The following is a 16,772-nucleotide window of genomic DNA, read 5'->3' as shown; positions in this document are numbered from 1 at the left end:
TTCGGATTTAACTTTCTTATCGTCCAACTATATACCTATAAAAAACAGTGACAATCACTCTTTTCTTATGGAACTTATTTTTCAGTCCATTCTGGTAGTATGTAAATACCATTGTACACTGTACCTTTTCTATAATAACTTACAAAAAGTTAGAGGATCTCACTGGTGAACAGGAACCTTTTTTCCCAGATTGGATATGTGTTTGGGGAGCTTTGGTATTGGGTTTGTGTTTTTAAGGCTCTTTAGGACATGGGACACTTTGGCTGCATCTTGTGTATTTAGGTAAATGAGAATGTGCTTTCTTGACTTCCCGTTGCCTGTAGTTTTTCATATAGGCTACACTACAAAGTTTTTCTATTAAATTTCTTTTATGAGATGGCTTTGTTTTGGTTTTGTTTTCTTTTGTTTCTGCAAAGTGCATACTTATCCTTACTAATAAGAAAATAAGGACTGATTTATTAGATTAATTAGATTATTAGATTAATTAGGTTTGAGATCATCTAAGGAACCCGAAAGTGAACAAGTCCATGAGATATGACAAGATGCATTCACAGGTCCTGAGGGAACTGGCAGATGTAGTTGCCAAGCCACCATCCATCATATTTGAGAAGTTGTGGCAGTGAAATTCCTGCTGCCTGGAAAAGGGGAAATATTACCCTAATTTTTGAAAAGGGCAAAACAAAGGCCTGGAGAACTACAGGCTGCTCAGTCTCACCTTGGTGCCTGACAAGATAACAGATCATATCCTGGAAGCTGTGTTAAGGCACATGGACAATAAGGGGGTGATTGGTGACAGCCAACAGGGCTTCACTAAGGGCATATCATGCCTGACAAATTTGGTGGCTTTTTATGATGGAGCCACAGCATTGGTGGGTAAGGGAAGAGCAACTGACATAATCTACCTGGATTTGTGCAAGACATTTGACGTTGTCCCGTTCAACATCCTTCTCTCTAAATTGGAGAGAAATGGATTTGATGGATGGACCGCTCATTGGATAAGGACCCGGGTGCATGGTTGCACTCAAATAGTTGTGGTCAAGAGCTTGATGACCAGGTGGAGACCAGTGACGAGCGGTGTTCCTCAGGGACACCTGAGGGACCGGCGTTGTTCAGCATCTTTGTCGGTGACATGGACAGTGGGATTGAGTGCACCCTCAGCAAGCTTGCTGATGACATCAAGCAGTGTGGTGCAGTCAACACACTGGAGGGAAGGGATGCCACACACAGGGACTTTGACAGGCTCAAGAGGTGGGCCAATGCAAATCTCATGAGTTCCACAAGTCCAAGCACAAAGTCCTGCACTTGGATCAAGGCAATCCCAAGCACAGCTATAGGCTGGGAGGAGACTGGATTGAGAGCAGCCCTGAGGAGGACTTGGAGGTGTAACATGTAAATTAATATGCTTGCTCACTACAATTTTGAAGATTTTCTCTTCCTTAATCTTTTGAGGAGGTGGTATACCTGGGGGGGGATGAGTCAGTGGTTGCGATCTCCTGCTGCCGGGATTACTTTTTGCATAGTTTTGTCTGGTTTTGGCAGCTCTAAACAGTACTTCGCAGACTGTTGCCCAAATAAACCATTATTCGCTTGTATGGTCACTGAGCTAGATGTAAGCTACTACCCATTGTTAAAATTCAAACAAGTTCAAGAAACAATTTAGCTAAGTTTATGATATCCTTTAAGTTCTGCTCAAAAGCCTGTCAAAATTTGCTGTGTAACAACAGATAGCTTACCTGTATGCTCAGGATAGATTATTTCACAGCATGCAATCATAGAAACCTAAAATCATAAAATACTTTGGGTTGAAAAGGTTCTTAAAGACCCTCTAGTTCCAACCCACCTGCCACGGGCAGGGACACTTTCCACCAGATCAGGTTGCTTAAAGCCTTGTCCAACCTGGCCTTGAACATTGCTGGGGATGGAACACCCACAGCTTCGCTGCGCAACCTGTTCCAGTGCCTCACGCTCTTCAAAAATGCCTTCATAATGTCTATCATTACAATCTTTCCCTCTTTTATGAAAAGTTGTGACTTCAGAATTTTCATAATATATACTCTTGTATGCCTTTTTTACTGCTTTGACATTCCCTTCAAGTCTGTTGTTATTATTCTGTGTTGATGGTAACTGTTTGAACTCAAACTGTTTTGAAACTTTTCTCATATTTTATTGTCTTCTGTTGGTAAACTGGATAGCTGACAACACACCATGGACCAGACTGTGGCCATTGCAAGGAAACTATGAGATTTAAAGTAGCTACTTATTTTTTATGGTGACTATGAAGTGATCTGTGTATACATGAGGCAGGTTAAGGATTTAGGTCATTTTCTGATCCCTTTAGCAGAGTACTCACTAATAGGTATTTTACATTTTGCTTTTCAAATTATAAAATTTGTAGATAGGCACAATTGAGTTTGTTACTGAGAGAAAGAATAAGATTACCACCTACCAAGGACTTGATCCAAGGTCCTGATAACAGTTTGATGTCTTCCCATTTCCTCAAATGAGCTTTTGATTACTTTCAAAGTGCTCAGGTTGAAATTTTCAAGTCAGATAGATAAAAAAAAAAAATAAAATGTATAGGTAATACAGGTTTGTAAGGAGACAGGATATAAATTCAGTTAGGAACCATCATTAGCTTCCCTTCCAGTTTTGGGAATAGACTAAGCATCTGAATATTGGAATTTCAAAATACCTGATCCATAAATGAGGGAGAATATACTGGAATCAAGAATGGAAGGTGGAATCCTGTGGACTAATAATCGTGTTTGTTTGGCTTATGATGATTAGTAACATGAAGAGCAGTTAATAGAATTATGTCTCTGATTTTTGAAAAAGAAAACAGCAGTGGAAGTCATCCTAAGATGACTATGTGAGATTTTTATATAAAGCTTCATGAGGTGGGTAACATGTCCAATATTTGACTCAAAAGTAACAAAATAATGTAGTCAAGAGTATGGTAACACTTTGCCATGAAAACAGAAAATCAGACTGCAATTTCCTCATAGACAGAAGAGCATTTTACTACTGAAAGCAAAATAGGTAAATAGCGGCTCATGGAAGCTGCTGGAAAAAGAGTCCAGTTGATGCCAAAGGCACCTTCTGGTGGAAAATACTGTTGCCACATTTGCATGTGTTTAAAGCAAAGCAATGTGAAAGTGTAGTGTCTTTTTTCCTCTTATGCCTTACCTTTGACATCTCCTGACTAAGACATACAATCAAAACAGGGAAAGAGCCTAAAGGCAGTGGAAACTCTTGTTTCTGCTCTTTAAGCCTTGATGGATGTGTTTCTGAAATACAGAAGAGGTTTACAAAATGAACTTTTGGTTTATACAATGGCTGAAGAGGTTTCACCACCTTTCAGCAGGTATAAAATAGGGGTTTCTATCTGAGTGCAAGAGAAACATAAAACTAAGGACTTCTCTTAAATCATTTAGAGTCATATAAGCCTCTCTTTACAGGAAAGAGATGTAGAAATTTAAATCAAAATGTAACTGCAGCTTCATTATTTCGAAAAGGGCCAAAAGCTCATTCTACTGTATAACTGGAGCTATTAAACAGCTGTGGATGGGACTGCATGTATCCATTACTATAAAACAACATATGAGCTTTAAAAATCAAAAAGGCCTGATCCTTGTGTGTAGATCAAGTAAATTAGTTATATTAAAGATGTTTAATCTGGTAATTTTGAGTTCAAACAGAATATTATTACTTGCTTAATTCACCTTCATGTTTAAAGTGAAAACAATTGCAAGAAATGAAATATTGCTTAAAATATTCAGGGCAGCAGCGTATGCCTCGAGAGATAAGACTTTCACTGTTAGTTTAATTAAGAGAACAAAAAGCAAGCTTCAAGTGTTATTTACAGGTTCTTGACATATTCACTAATGAATCATAGGATGCTGTAAAGGTTATTCTGCCTATTACAAAAGAAGTGCACAATAATTGTTTTTTAACCAAATTATTTTCTTCACAAAGTTTTATTCTATTCATGACAGATCAACGTGCTTGAAAAGGGAAACAAAGATTCTTTTTTTTACTGTTTCAACTAGCTAGCTAGCCGGCTTCATATGTGAGATAAAGTACAGTGGTACCTTGTTGTATCTTGTACAAATGTTCGTTGTTGTACTTTAAGTGTTAAGTATATTACCATCACAATTTTTAATATTTTGTAATTCCAGGACACTCACTTTGTTTTTAGGAATATCAAGAATGTTTGGTGCCACTGCCAGCACACCAGAAATAATGGATTTCCAAAAGCCAATACATTATTTTCTTTAGTACAATTCACCTTTACTCTTTCTGCATGCATATTTATCAACCTGATTGTTAATTTTTTTCTCTTTCGTTTCCATTAAGATCTTTTTCATGTACAAACATACACTTTTTCTTCAGTATTTATCTGTTGCATTAGACAATCTCCTAGCTAAAACGAAACAAACAACTCTTCTTTTCCAAATAAGTGATTTTAGGATTGATAGAAATGATAATGCATCCTGCCTCTGATATAAGGGATGCTAGACAATGTATAGCAGCAGCTGTATTATCATTATCCCAGATTTTTAAGTAAAAGCTTTAAATACCACATGCCTTACATAATGTGTTGCTCATCTTCTGTCTTCTAAAGAACTGGCATCAGCTTACTTCAGATGTGGTTTGCTACAGAAGGACAGATTTTGAGATACAGTATTTATAGTTCTTGTTTTTATTTAGAATGCTGTCTAGATTAGATAGCCAAGAGTTGAGAGCTATTATTTTCTCTATAAGCAAGTAACCGAAGTGCACCAGAAGCTCAAAGATTCAGTACTTTTCTGTCTGAAACATCTTTGTTCCCTGTCCTGGTTTCAGCTGTAAGAGTTATTTTCTTCTCCTTTGTAGTAGCTGGTGCAGTGTTGTGTTTTGGCTTCAGTTTGAGAACAATGCTGATAACACACTGATGTCTCAGTTGTTGCTCAGCAGTGCTTACCTTGATCAAGGATTTTTCAGTCTTATGCTCTACCAGTGAGGAGGGGCACAAAAAGCCAGGAGGAAGCAGATACAGGACACCTGACCCAAACTAGCCAAAGAGGTATTCCATACAACAGCATATCACTCCCAGTATATAAACTGGGGGGAGTTACCCAGAAGGCCCAGATCGCTGCTCGTGTCAGGCTGGGTATCAGTCGGCAGGTGGTGAGCACTTGTACTGTGCATCACTTGTGTTTATTGGTTTTTTTTTCCTTTCCCCTTTTAGTTTTATATTCCTTTCCCTTATTATTTCCCTTATCATTATTACTATTTGTAGTAGCAGTAGTTTTGTATTATACCTTAATTATTGGTCTGTTCTTATCTCAACCTGTAGGATTTACATTCTTTCAATTCTCCTCCCCATCCCACTCAGAGTTGGGGAGAAAGTGGGGATGAGAAAATGGCTGCGTGGTTCTGAGTTACTGGCAGGGTTTAAACCATGACACTCCCTTAGTAAAGGGAGAGGGAAGGGCTAATTTTATTAAAAATCATGATTAAAACAGTATTTTTATTATTTATCTTAAAAATAAAAAAAAAAAGAAAATCTTGCTTCTTTTCACTTCACCAGGAATTAAAGGTTAAGATTTTAGCTGAAAAAATAAACTGACCATACTGGGCACTGAAGGGAGAAATAGCAACCTGAGCTAATCTGAGCTATATAGACTCAAAGGAAAGGAAGAACAGCTAACATTCAAAACTTACTTCAAGGGTGACTGTGAATAACAAATTAGATACAGCTTGTGGTAAAGTGTGGCTGGAAAAAGGCCATACTTCTCCCTGCTGAGGTCCTTAGATACGTTTCCATGTCTGCTTCAGTTTCCCTGCATTTCGTGCACAGATCCAGATTTATCAGTCTCTGGCAGCCAGCAAGAGTACAGAAAAAAACTGGAAGGAATTACATTTCCCTCAGCAGCAGGTGGTTTCCCTCTGGCAAGAGATTTTCTGAAGACCTTAAATGGGCCCATTTAATTTCGAGCCATGTTCTAAAAGTTGTATTAAGTTTTGGAGGAGATTGTCTTCAACTCGGACACTCATTCTAATGTATTTGTGTCAGATGATGCCCTAATAGATTTAGTTACAGTCAAAATAAGTGGATTGTGTCATCCTGAGCTGCCCCATAGCCTCTTCCAGCAGGCTGTCCACATTAGAAGCCTGTCCACATTAGGAGCTTTATCACATCTGCAAACCTCTCTGTTCCATCCAATTGACACAGGGCAATGAAGAGGTCCTTTCATAAGCTAGAAGGACTCAATTAGGATTGAAAAAGAATTGGCTTTAAAGCCAGAAGACCACTCTTTTTTTAAGGCTATGTGCCTCTGACAACAAGTATCAGAAATACTCCTATTATTTCTCTGTATGTGTGAGATGACAAATTCTTGATAAAGAAGGGATGCATTGAAGAGTAAGCTAAAACAGCGCAGATTCAATAACTTGGTGTCTGCAGGTCTCTCAAAATATTCTGTGTAAATTAATATGTTGTCTTCTACTCCTATACTCCCTCGCCACATACATTTATCAGTCTGGACCAAATTACTTCTGTTTATGTAATTAATAAAAAAGTCAATGTATAGCTTTTGTCAAAAGCTTTCAACCATATGTGCTCCAGAATGCTTTAGGAGTAGCGAAAGGGCTTGAGGACCTACTTTGTGCAGAGCCCTGAGAAACAAGAGGAAAACAAACAAACAAAAAAACCCCTCTCTTTGGATTTCTCTGTTATTCAGATCCCACTGTCCATTGTTTATAAATAATTTTGATCACATCTGAGATACATGATGTTATTACCAAATATTGCTCCTAACTGAAATTAAGTACGGAACTCAAAATTTTTTGTTAAACTTTAAGAGCAAAATCAACTGCTATCTAAATGAAAAATAAGTTTTATTTGAAACAAACAAACCAACCCCAAATTATTCTCATAGATCCTATTATTTTACATAGGTGTATTTTCAACACTTTTAGTGTTGTCCTGCCGATAGCCTCCATATCTTTTCCCCTCTTCTTTTGATAAATTAGATTTGGTTATTTCTCTAACTATTTGCATTAAAAAAATCAATCCTCCAATTTTAAAATTAAAATATAAATGAAACAATTATTGTTTTCTGAGCCCCAAAAGAGCAAATAATCTTTCTTTGTAATCTAACATAAAGTCTGTAATTTAAATACCTTGTCAAATGGGTGAAAAATGGTTTCAATTCTTCCATAGTATGCTTATTACAGGTATGTAAATTACAGTCTAGGTTAAAAAAAAAAAAAGTAAATCTCAGTAGTAGAGTTCTCAGGATGGTATGGGAGAGATGTACTATACTAAAAGTTTGGTTGTGGTATCAGTAGTTAAACCATGCCTTGGAAATGCACATCTTCTCCAGTGCATCTTCTCTTGAAGGAAGAATAATTTTTATTTATTCACTCTTTTGTACTTCTAATATTAGCATGTAATTGTCACAATTATTTGAAAGAATTCCTCTATCAAGAAAGAACAGAAAACTCTGAAGAATGCTGACATCATGGCTATGGTGATCACATGGAAATCTACTAGGCAACACTTCACTTTTTAAATGAAATTTTCATTGATTAATTTTAAGAAGTGACATTGCTTTTCTTCTGGCAGAAGTCTTCTCCACATTTCAGAATGCAATGAAAGATAGAGGAAATAACATAGAGAAAGTAATAAACAAGATGTCTGAAATAATGTAAGTAATCAACATTTTTATAAAGATTCATGTATAAAGGAGGATTTTATTTTTACTCTTACTGCTAAAAATTCCACCAGTATGGTACTACTAAAAAATGTACTGTCTAAAAAACAGGGAAATATAGCAGCATCTGTCTGTGAATATTCTGCTATTGAGTAGTGGAATCTACAGATATTACCTATCCAGAAGGAAAATCAGATTGCCCAGAAGCAACAGAAATAGAAATTAAAAAGCTCGTGGTTTCTTGTCATTAAATGATATTTAGTATATTCTGTAGTGGTAGCAAGTAGCGGTTTCTCTCTGCCTCAGAGTTAATGTAACACATTCTTTATTTTGTAAAAGTTGATTTGCTAGTAGAAGTTACCTCAGATGGAGGAAACATACATGAAGAAAATATTCCCAGGATGCTAAAGGTTGCCAGCTGTTGTTCTTACGTCAAGATGAAAACAGGCCCAGATATCCAGGTATTCAGCAGAATGAGAGCTGTGTAGCTTACTATTCAAAAAGCATTTTTTTAATTTTATATGGTATAGATATATTTTTCACCATAATTTTTCTCTCTATGTAAGAGGGATCATGAAGATAACATCCTTTAAAAAGAAACAGTAATGCATTATTATGTACGGTGTTGGACAGCTGGTACTGGGTAATTTCAACAAGCTTAAAGAAACAGAGGAGAATAGTTTTAAATCAAAATGTTGCTAAGGAGAAAACTGCTATTTCCTGCAAACTTTTATGTTTCCTTTGGAATTTTCTTTAGTGTCAGTCACACTGCCATGTGCTCATAATTGTTGGCTCTATTTGGATTTGGTAAGGGTATAGTATCTTGCTTTTCTTCTGGAGTCTTTAAAACTGTGTGAAACTGGTTTAGAAGTTGCTGTCTAGTCTATTCTTTAGTTCCCTAGCAGGGAAAGCCATACTCAGTTTCATAGTCTTATGCACAATCCAGGGGTGCATTCTTCAGTAGAGGAATATTTACTAGAATTCAGACTTCTCTCTTAGCATCTCACAACTTTGTGGCTTCATAAGATTTACCCTAGTTTGAATCTTATTTCCTTTCATACTGTCATTTTGCTCATGGTGTGCAAGGGGGAAGAACAACTTATTAATAGCTTTCACTGTGTTCCACTGACCACTGTTCTATTTGGCTGAGCCAAGGATTTCATAGCCTTTAGGCAGAGAGAGAATCTGGCAAAGCAAACTATTCCTCTGTATTGGGCCTGGCTAGGATGGAGATAAGTTCCCATAGCAGCCCTGATAGTGTTGTGCTTTGTAACTAGCACAGTGTTGATAATGCACCTGTGTTTTGGTTACTGCTGAGCCATGCTCACACAGCATCAAGGCTTTCGCTTCAACACCACCCACACCCCAAAAAAGGCCAGTAGGCCACTTCCGCTTAATCTACTGTATCACCTAATCTATTGTAGGAGGTGGAGGAGGCTAATTACATAGCTATGTTGTAAGAAAGTGTAGGGTACAGCAGAAGGGCCTTTCATTCTGAACGTTCATTTCATCATCAGGCAAAGGTACCTGCCAGCTCCGCCAATAGAAGCAATTTAGGCATGTCAGGCCAGAGCTTCATAGAAGATATCTAGGTTCTCAAAATTCTGAAGACAGCACAGCATGCTAAGAAGCGTGGTGGCATTCATTCCAGACACCTGGTAGGCCATGAAATAAAAAAAAAATCAATTCATTTGTAACCAGCCCAGGTGCATGGGAACTTTGTAGATGCCATTCCTAATCTATCTATCTTGGCCTGCACTGTTGTAAAAATTTGAAGTGTGAGAGCATCTTTTACAAAACTTGTGATACGTCCCTTTCTGCTTTCAACTAATGTAGTTTGCTTCCATGACATGAGACAGATCTGTCACTTTGACTTTGGAACTGGAATATCTGGAACTGATATTCCTATTACACTCAGTGGAGTGGAAGTAAAATTAGACCTGTTGTATATTAGCAGTTCTTGTACTTTGTAGTATTTACTCTAATTAAAGTAACTAAAAGTTTATTAGAGGAACACTGAATCCAAGATGTAGCTTGAAAGCAAACTAGCAAAATGTGTGTGCTTGCATAACTTCATTCAGTGGTATGATTCAGTTTCCTTTAGACTGGAAATAAGAATAAATTCAACAAAATTACAGACATTTCTGTCCTAAATTACTGTTTCTATGCAAGGGTTTGTCATTGCTTATTTCATATAAAAGTTAAACAGGGTCATTTTTCTTCAGTGTCTCTACCTAACCAAGGCTTAAATGATTGGTTTTGGCAAGCACGTCATCACATGATAAAACTCATGTTGTGATTAGGGTGGATGTAGACATTTATCTTCTGCAGACAGCTTCAGACAAAAGGAAGATAAGTGAAGCTATTGTAATTGTAAAGTGACCTTTCCGCTTTAGGGATATTGACAGCTATCCTCTTACTTCTATACAGCATGTTTGCCTTCATGATAATTAGGGTTTTGATAGTCTATCGTTGATTTTTATACTTACAGTGCTCTCTCTTGAAATGTTTGTAGATTTCATCTGGTTTTCTCAAGATAACATTTACTATGCAACTGACAAAATGTCAGCAAATAGTAATCCATGTTTTCTTAAAAGAACTCTTGCTTTTTTAATGTTTATATCAAAACATAATTTCACTGATCAGAAAAAAGCCTGCTCTTTCTTTTTCAGTTTTAAAAATCATTTTCTTCATGTATATCCCTTTGGGATCCATCTGGCTAGAATGCAGAAGAGTAGACCAACTGCAAAGATTCATGTATAAAATACAAAGCCGTAAAATTATATTTTGAATACAAGAAAATGAAGCTGTATTTGCAACTCAGTTTTCAAAAACTTAAAAATTCAGGCAGCTAAAATGTGAAAATATTTATTTACTGATTTTTAAAATAAAGATTATCTTACTGCAATCTCATAGTCGGGAATGTTATACTAAGTGCCAAAAAGGGCTAGTTAAAGGTGGACTTGAATTCAATTTGGCAACCAGTCAGGTAACTAAGAAAGCCCTATTATATTTTCTGTTGTTCAAGTATATGAATAAATCTGTCTTTCTGCCCGCTACTCGCACTTTAGATGGGCTATCTGGCAAGGTACCGGCACTGGACATAGTTATGGGCTGACTTTCCATCTTCTTGGTCACTACCACTGAATAAATGCAAGCACTATCCTGATTTACTGCAGCTGTAAATCAGAAATTTACCAACCTTCTTTCCTCAGGGTAAGGGGGAATTTTGACTTTACAGTTTGACGTGAGTCATAAACTAGATTTTAATGTAACTCCTCTTTGACAATGCCACCCTGTGGTAGTCAAGTTGATTCACTGCTGCCCAGAAATAGAGCTCAGCAAATAATTCACAGAGCTATTCCTGCAGTTTTTGCAATATCTGTGACTAGCCTGCTGTTTCCCAGCATTAATACATTATTTGTATGTTTGACAACTATCTATTAAGTGACTGTTATTTGGATTGTTCATGTATGTATGCATAATGATGACTTGTGAATAAACAGACAAATCCCATGCTTGAGAAGAAATGCTGTAGTCAATGAGGTGATACTTTGCCTAGAAATTTTGCCTTCCTTCTGTTGTTAGACCACCACTACTTCAACACTAGCATTATCTTTTTTCAGCATACACTTATGATTTAATGTTAGACCATTTCAATCTCTTTATAGAAAGTTTCCCTTCTATTCTGTTGTAAGTAAAGTGAATTTAACAGCAAAAGATTTTCAAAGGCACAGGTACCTTACTGAAAATCCATTGAACTTCAGATAAGGAAGCTCTTCTGCATTTGTACTTTGACTTTTAGCTTTACATATTGTGTATATGATGGGATTCATGCTAGAATCTTTAAAAAAAAAAAAAGGAAAAAAGAAAACACTGTAAAATGCATCATCAGGAAAATATTCCTGAAGCGATTCCAACAGTTTCTAGTTTTCCAAGTCAGCTGCGGATGTGGAAAAATAACCATCACTTTAGAACAACATATTATATATAATAGCTTATGTTCTAAAGTTCATGATGGAGAAAACATCCAATATGGTGTAACAGCATTGACAGTAAAATTCCGTGAAAAAAAGTCTTTCCTTATTTCTGCATAAAATATCCTTATTTATGTCTGATATGCCATAGAAGAACTGTTTACACAGTTGACCTTTTAGAAATCTCAGCAACAACTGCCATTTATTTTCTTAATAAATAGTAATCATTTATCATTTGCATCAAACATAGTCTTACCTTCCTTTTATACATATGAACATCAAAGTTTTTCATTTCTTCAAGGATTTTATTACTTTACTTTTCATATACTTTCAGTGTGTTTGGTGCCTTCTGTTCTTGAAAGTCCATCAGTAATATTTGATGGTAGGCTACTGTCAGGTTACTGTAGAGATAGAAAGGGGAAGGACATTGGACTTAATATGAGAATATTGTGTGCCAACAATGATGGGCTTAATGTGTGATAAAGACCATGTGCCAGTACACCTTCTACCCAACAGCATCACTCTCTTCATGCAGTTGAAGCCTCTCAGAATCACTGAAAGACCCTAAATCACATGAATCATACATTGTCAGCTGCTGTTACTTAATTTACCTTAAGAAGGAGCTGTCTTCTGTCAATGAGAGTGCTTGCCAAAGAAAGAAGCAGATATAAAGAAAAATTAATTCTTTTACTTCCAAATCCCTAAAGGGCTCTCTGCAATTGGAATTCTGACTGAAATTCTGCAACTGGAGAAACACACAGATCATTTTGTATAGTGGCATTTAGGCTTTTGATCCACATTACTCACTTTTTATTATTTGAATCATCCTCATAGACTTTGTTTGCTATTGTCGAGGCAGACAGGTAGAAAAATACAGATGCATATAAAATATTTATAGACAGCATCCATATAGAGTAAACTTCATAAAATAATCTGCAACTTACCTTGAAATATTGACAATCAGTCCAAATTCTTTTAATTTTTGTTCTCTCGAATGTAGTAAAGGACAACAAAAAATATACTTATTTGTTTTTAGAAAAAGTTCTTATTAAGGAGAAATTATGCAGAGATGAAAGAACAGAAGATAGATTTTATTATTAGTAAACACTATAGTAATATGTAGTTTAAGCTTTCCATGTACAATCATAATGTTTTACAGTTTATTTTTCCACTTAGAAAAAAAATAAACCAACCAATGTGGAATGTTTTTCTTTAATATTGTAATCTGGAGACCTACGTCAAGGACACATGCAAACTCATAATAGTTAGATCTGGATGCACACTTCTTCAAAGGCTGTAAGGATCTAACACTGGAAGTTAAGTTCAACTGTTGTTTCGGTTTTGTATGCATATTCTAACTACCTGCCTTTTATGAAGAGCAGACAGCATTAAATTGTCCTTGCAATATATCACTTCCTGTCATCAAAACTTCATAATATTTTAAAAGAATATGGCACGTGTTGTGATGTTTACACCTGTTGCATGCATTTATTCAAAGAGCCTGCCATTACTTAGGGCAATTCCTCTGTTCTTATAGTAGCAAAAAGTAAGTGAGGAATGAAGAGAGCTTTCTAAAAGTCTCATCTAGCTTCTTTTTAAGTCTATACTTCGGAGCTGTCAATGCCAAAAGCGATGATCTAATGTGTAACAGGAATACAGAATTATCCATGCAGAAAACATAAAGAAATGTGAGTCTAAAGGTGAGCTTTAGGGTAGTTACTTATTCTAGATAGCAGTCTCTATAAAATGATTTTTTCCCTGATGATAGTAATTTTAACAATAAAAGTGAAAGGATAACAAATTGGTCTTTAAAAGTGACAATGTGGTGATTGAAATGAGTGATGTTCCTACACATACAAAGCAGGAAGAACCTTTCCTCTATTTGTAGTGTTGCATAAATCAATCAGTCTTGCAGAGCCAGAGCCAGAATTTTTTTCTCATGATTAGAAGATCCTTTATACATAAACAGATCATAGAATCACAGAATCATAGGATCATAGAATCAACTAGGTTGGAGAAGACCTTTAAGATCATCAAGTCCAACCATTACCCCAGGACTGCCAAGACCACCACTAAACCATATCAGTGAGGGCCTCATCTACACGGTTTTTGAACACTTTCAGGGACAGTGATTCCACCACTTCCCTGGGCAGCCTGTTCCAATGCCTGATCACCCTCTCTGTGAAGAACTTTTTCCCAATATCCCATCTAAACCTCCCCTGGCACAGCTTGAGGCCGTTACCTCTTGTCCTTCACTTGTTACTTGGGAGAAGAGACTGACCCCCAATTCACTACAACCTCCTTTCAGGTAGTTGTAGAAAGCGACAAGATCCCCCTGAGCTTTCTCTTCTCCAGCTTCTCTTCTCAAATCTTCTCCAGATTCCTGTAAAAATAAAAGACATTTGGCTGATAAACATCTTAGCACAGCCACAAACAATATTTGTGTCTCACCTGTTGTGATGTATTTAAACAATAAAATTTAAATTGATCATTCCCGTTAAAAATAATACTCTTTCAAAATGTAACACTGAAAACAAACTCAATATATATGAACTTTTAAATTATTCTCTGGAGACTCTGCAATTGTGGGAGGGGTTCAACAAAACACTTCTGCAGATTATTTTTTTCTTGGAGAGGAATCAGATTTGGTGTTATCCAAGCATTCTGCAAGATCACTACAAATTTGCCTGATGTATCGAAATAGCTTCTAATAGCATTCAATATTAATAAATTGAACCTCTAATTAAACGATCTAGGTTTTTCTCTCTCAGAAGTCATCTTTGCAAAATTATATTCTTAAAATAGAAACTGTGCTTTATTGCCAAAATTTTTTCTGATGCTTTGGTTTTTTTTTTTAATTGCGTTTGAAGAAGAAGTCAGATGTGTTTTTAGTCCCAGCAGCAGAATGAGATTTTATGGTCCATTCACCACAAGAACTCTTTCCCTGAAGGTTTTAATTCCAGGAACAGTCATTCAGTTTTGAGGGGCAACTTGATAGGAACAAGGGGGAAAATATTTTGCTCATCATCAGCATAGGTGAGCAACCCATCATTTTAAAATATAAATTTTGGAAATATAACCAGATAAGTATGCCCCACAAAGGACATAGCAAGCCATGCCCAGTTAAACCTATTAGAGAAATATCTGCCAGAACTAGAAGCATCTGTATTCAGAATCATAAAGATATTTTATGAAGAAAGGAGGAAATTTTGGAGATGGTCTCTGAAAAGTAAGCCATTTTTTGGCACTAAAAATAGAGTTTAGCTCAAATTTCAGATGGAAGCAGTTCTTGGATTTTTCACATAGTTGGCTCTGGAACTCCATCCTCTTTTTCAGATGCAAAATGGCAAAGTATTTGGACTTTTATGCTTATGTGTACAGCATACATCTCTCTTCTTGCAGCCTCATTGCACTGATCTTCCAAAGTATTGCTTAGGATCCTGAAGCAAGTATTAAACAGTTGTCCACAGTTTTCTCCTTACTACTTTCCACTTTACTTTGGCGTATCATTCCTCTTCACATTCTTTCTTTTCCAGTAATACTGTCCAGAGACTGTCTGACAGTGTTAGGCAGTTAAAGATATGGGAGTTAATTCTGTACAGAACTGTACTTTGGCTTTACATATTTACTTTTGATTCCCATAATCCCTGGTGCAAGACTGATTCTTTCTTTTAATGCATACACTTCCTTAAATACTAGATCTAGTCAGATTATCTTCTTTACTGTTGTGCTAGCCGATAAAGTGCACTGGTGACACTAAAATAATACATTACTACCTCAGCCAATCTTTTTTTTTGTCATGGGCTTGTTCACGTAGACACTTTTACATCTCTTCTACAGAGATTAGCTGTAACTCTGAGCATGGTGCTGAAAGAGAACAGAAGGCCAAAGAGAAGAAAGAGGAAGAATTCACAAGAAAGAAAACTAGAAAAACTAGCTATAAGGGCTTGTGGAGACCCTGTCTCTGTAAAGATGAGTTCCCCCTATAATGTACAAGACAATTTCTTTCCTAAACGCTTCTTTCATTTTACTTTTGTACGTTTGCCCTGACACAAACTTTTGTCTCTTTTTTCCAAAAAGTCCATTGTTTAATCTTCTTATTTCTCCATTAATCGTTTGGCTCCAGCAACATCCAATACTGCCAGAAATTTAAACATTTTCCTCTGTTAGCTATCATTCTTAGCCTGTTGACGGTGTATATAGCCTCTTGCAGTGTATATAAATATGAGAAGTGTAATGATCTGGAGTTTGAGCTGTTGAGCTCAGGTTTTAACACAACACTCCTCTTTTTCCCATGTAAAGATAAATGAGCATAGCAGCCCTTATGCAAGACTGGGCACCTTCAGCTACTCACCACAGTATCTGCTCTTACCACCAAAAGATATGCACATGTTCATAAGGGGGTGAGAACACAATCTCAAATTGAGTGCATACTAAGAACTAGATTGTATCTTGAAAAACAGGAAGGAGAAACACAACAACAAGGTTCGTTAAGGAATAGTAGGCTTATTTCTAAGAATTTTTAGGAAAGGTCAGAATACTGTGAGGCTGCAATTCTGCCTTAGTTTCCTCTGCCTTTTCAGTTATCCCCAAACAACTAGAAGATTACATAATTCCAATGTCTAAGAAAACTAGGTTAAATATTCAGAAAGGTTTAAGAGGTTGGATTGTTCCCCATATTTGATGCTTGCAGATGATTTGTGTTCTGAGGAGACCAATGCACCGAGTACTGTGCTTTTAAATGTGTGTAGAACTCAGCTCTGGAAAATCTGGTCTACTTGAAACTTGCATGTTAGTATTAGGGAATGATGCTAGGTGCATGGAGCAAGATACTAGCTATCTCTAAACTCATGAATTCAAGAACATGTGGAAATGTCTGTGGGTATGGATTTGGCCTGTGCTAACTACTGACTTCCCAAAGAATTCCCAAGCACATTTTGACAATTAAAATGCTCTCACAGGATAAAAATCACAGAATCGTTCATGTTGGAAGGTGTCACAGAGAAAAAAATATTAATTTTGCATAGTTTAAACCAAGAACAGGATTGAAATGGTTTATTAGTGTGCTAATGATGTGTAATTAACCAACAATCAA

This window comes from Strigops habroptila, chromosome 1 (genome assembly GCF_004027225.2).
Source record: "Strigops habroptila isolate Jane chromosome 1, bStrHab1.2.pri, whole genome shotgun sequence".
Taxonomy (NCBI): Eukaryota; Metazoa; Chordata; class Aves; order Psittaciformes; family Psittacidae; genus Strigops; species Strigops habroptila.
This window is presented reverse-complemented; position numbering follows the sequence as displayed.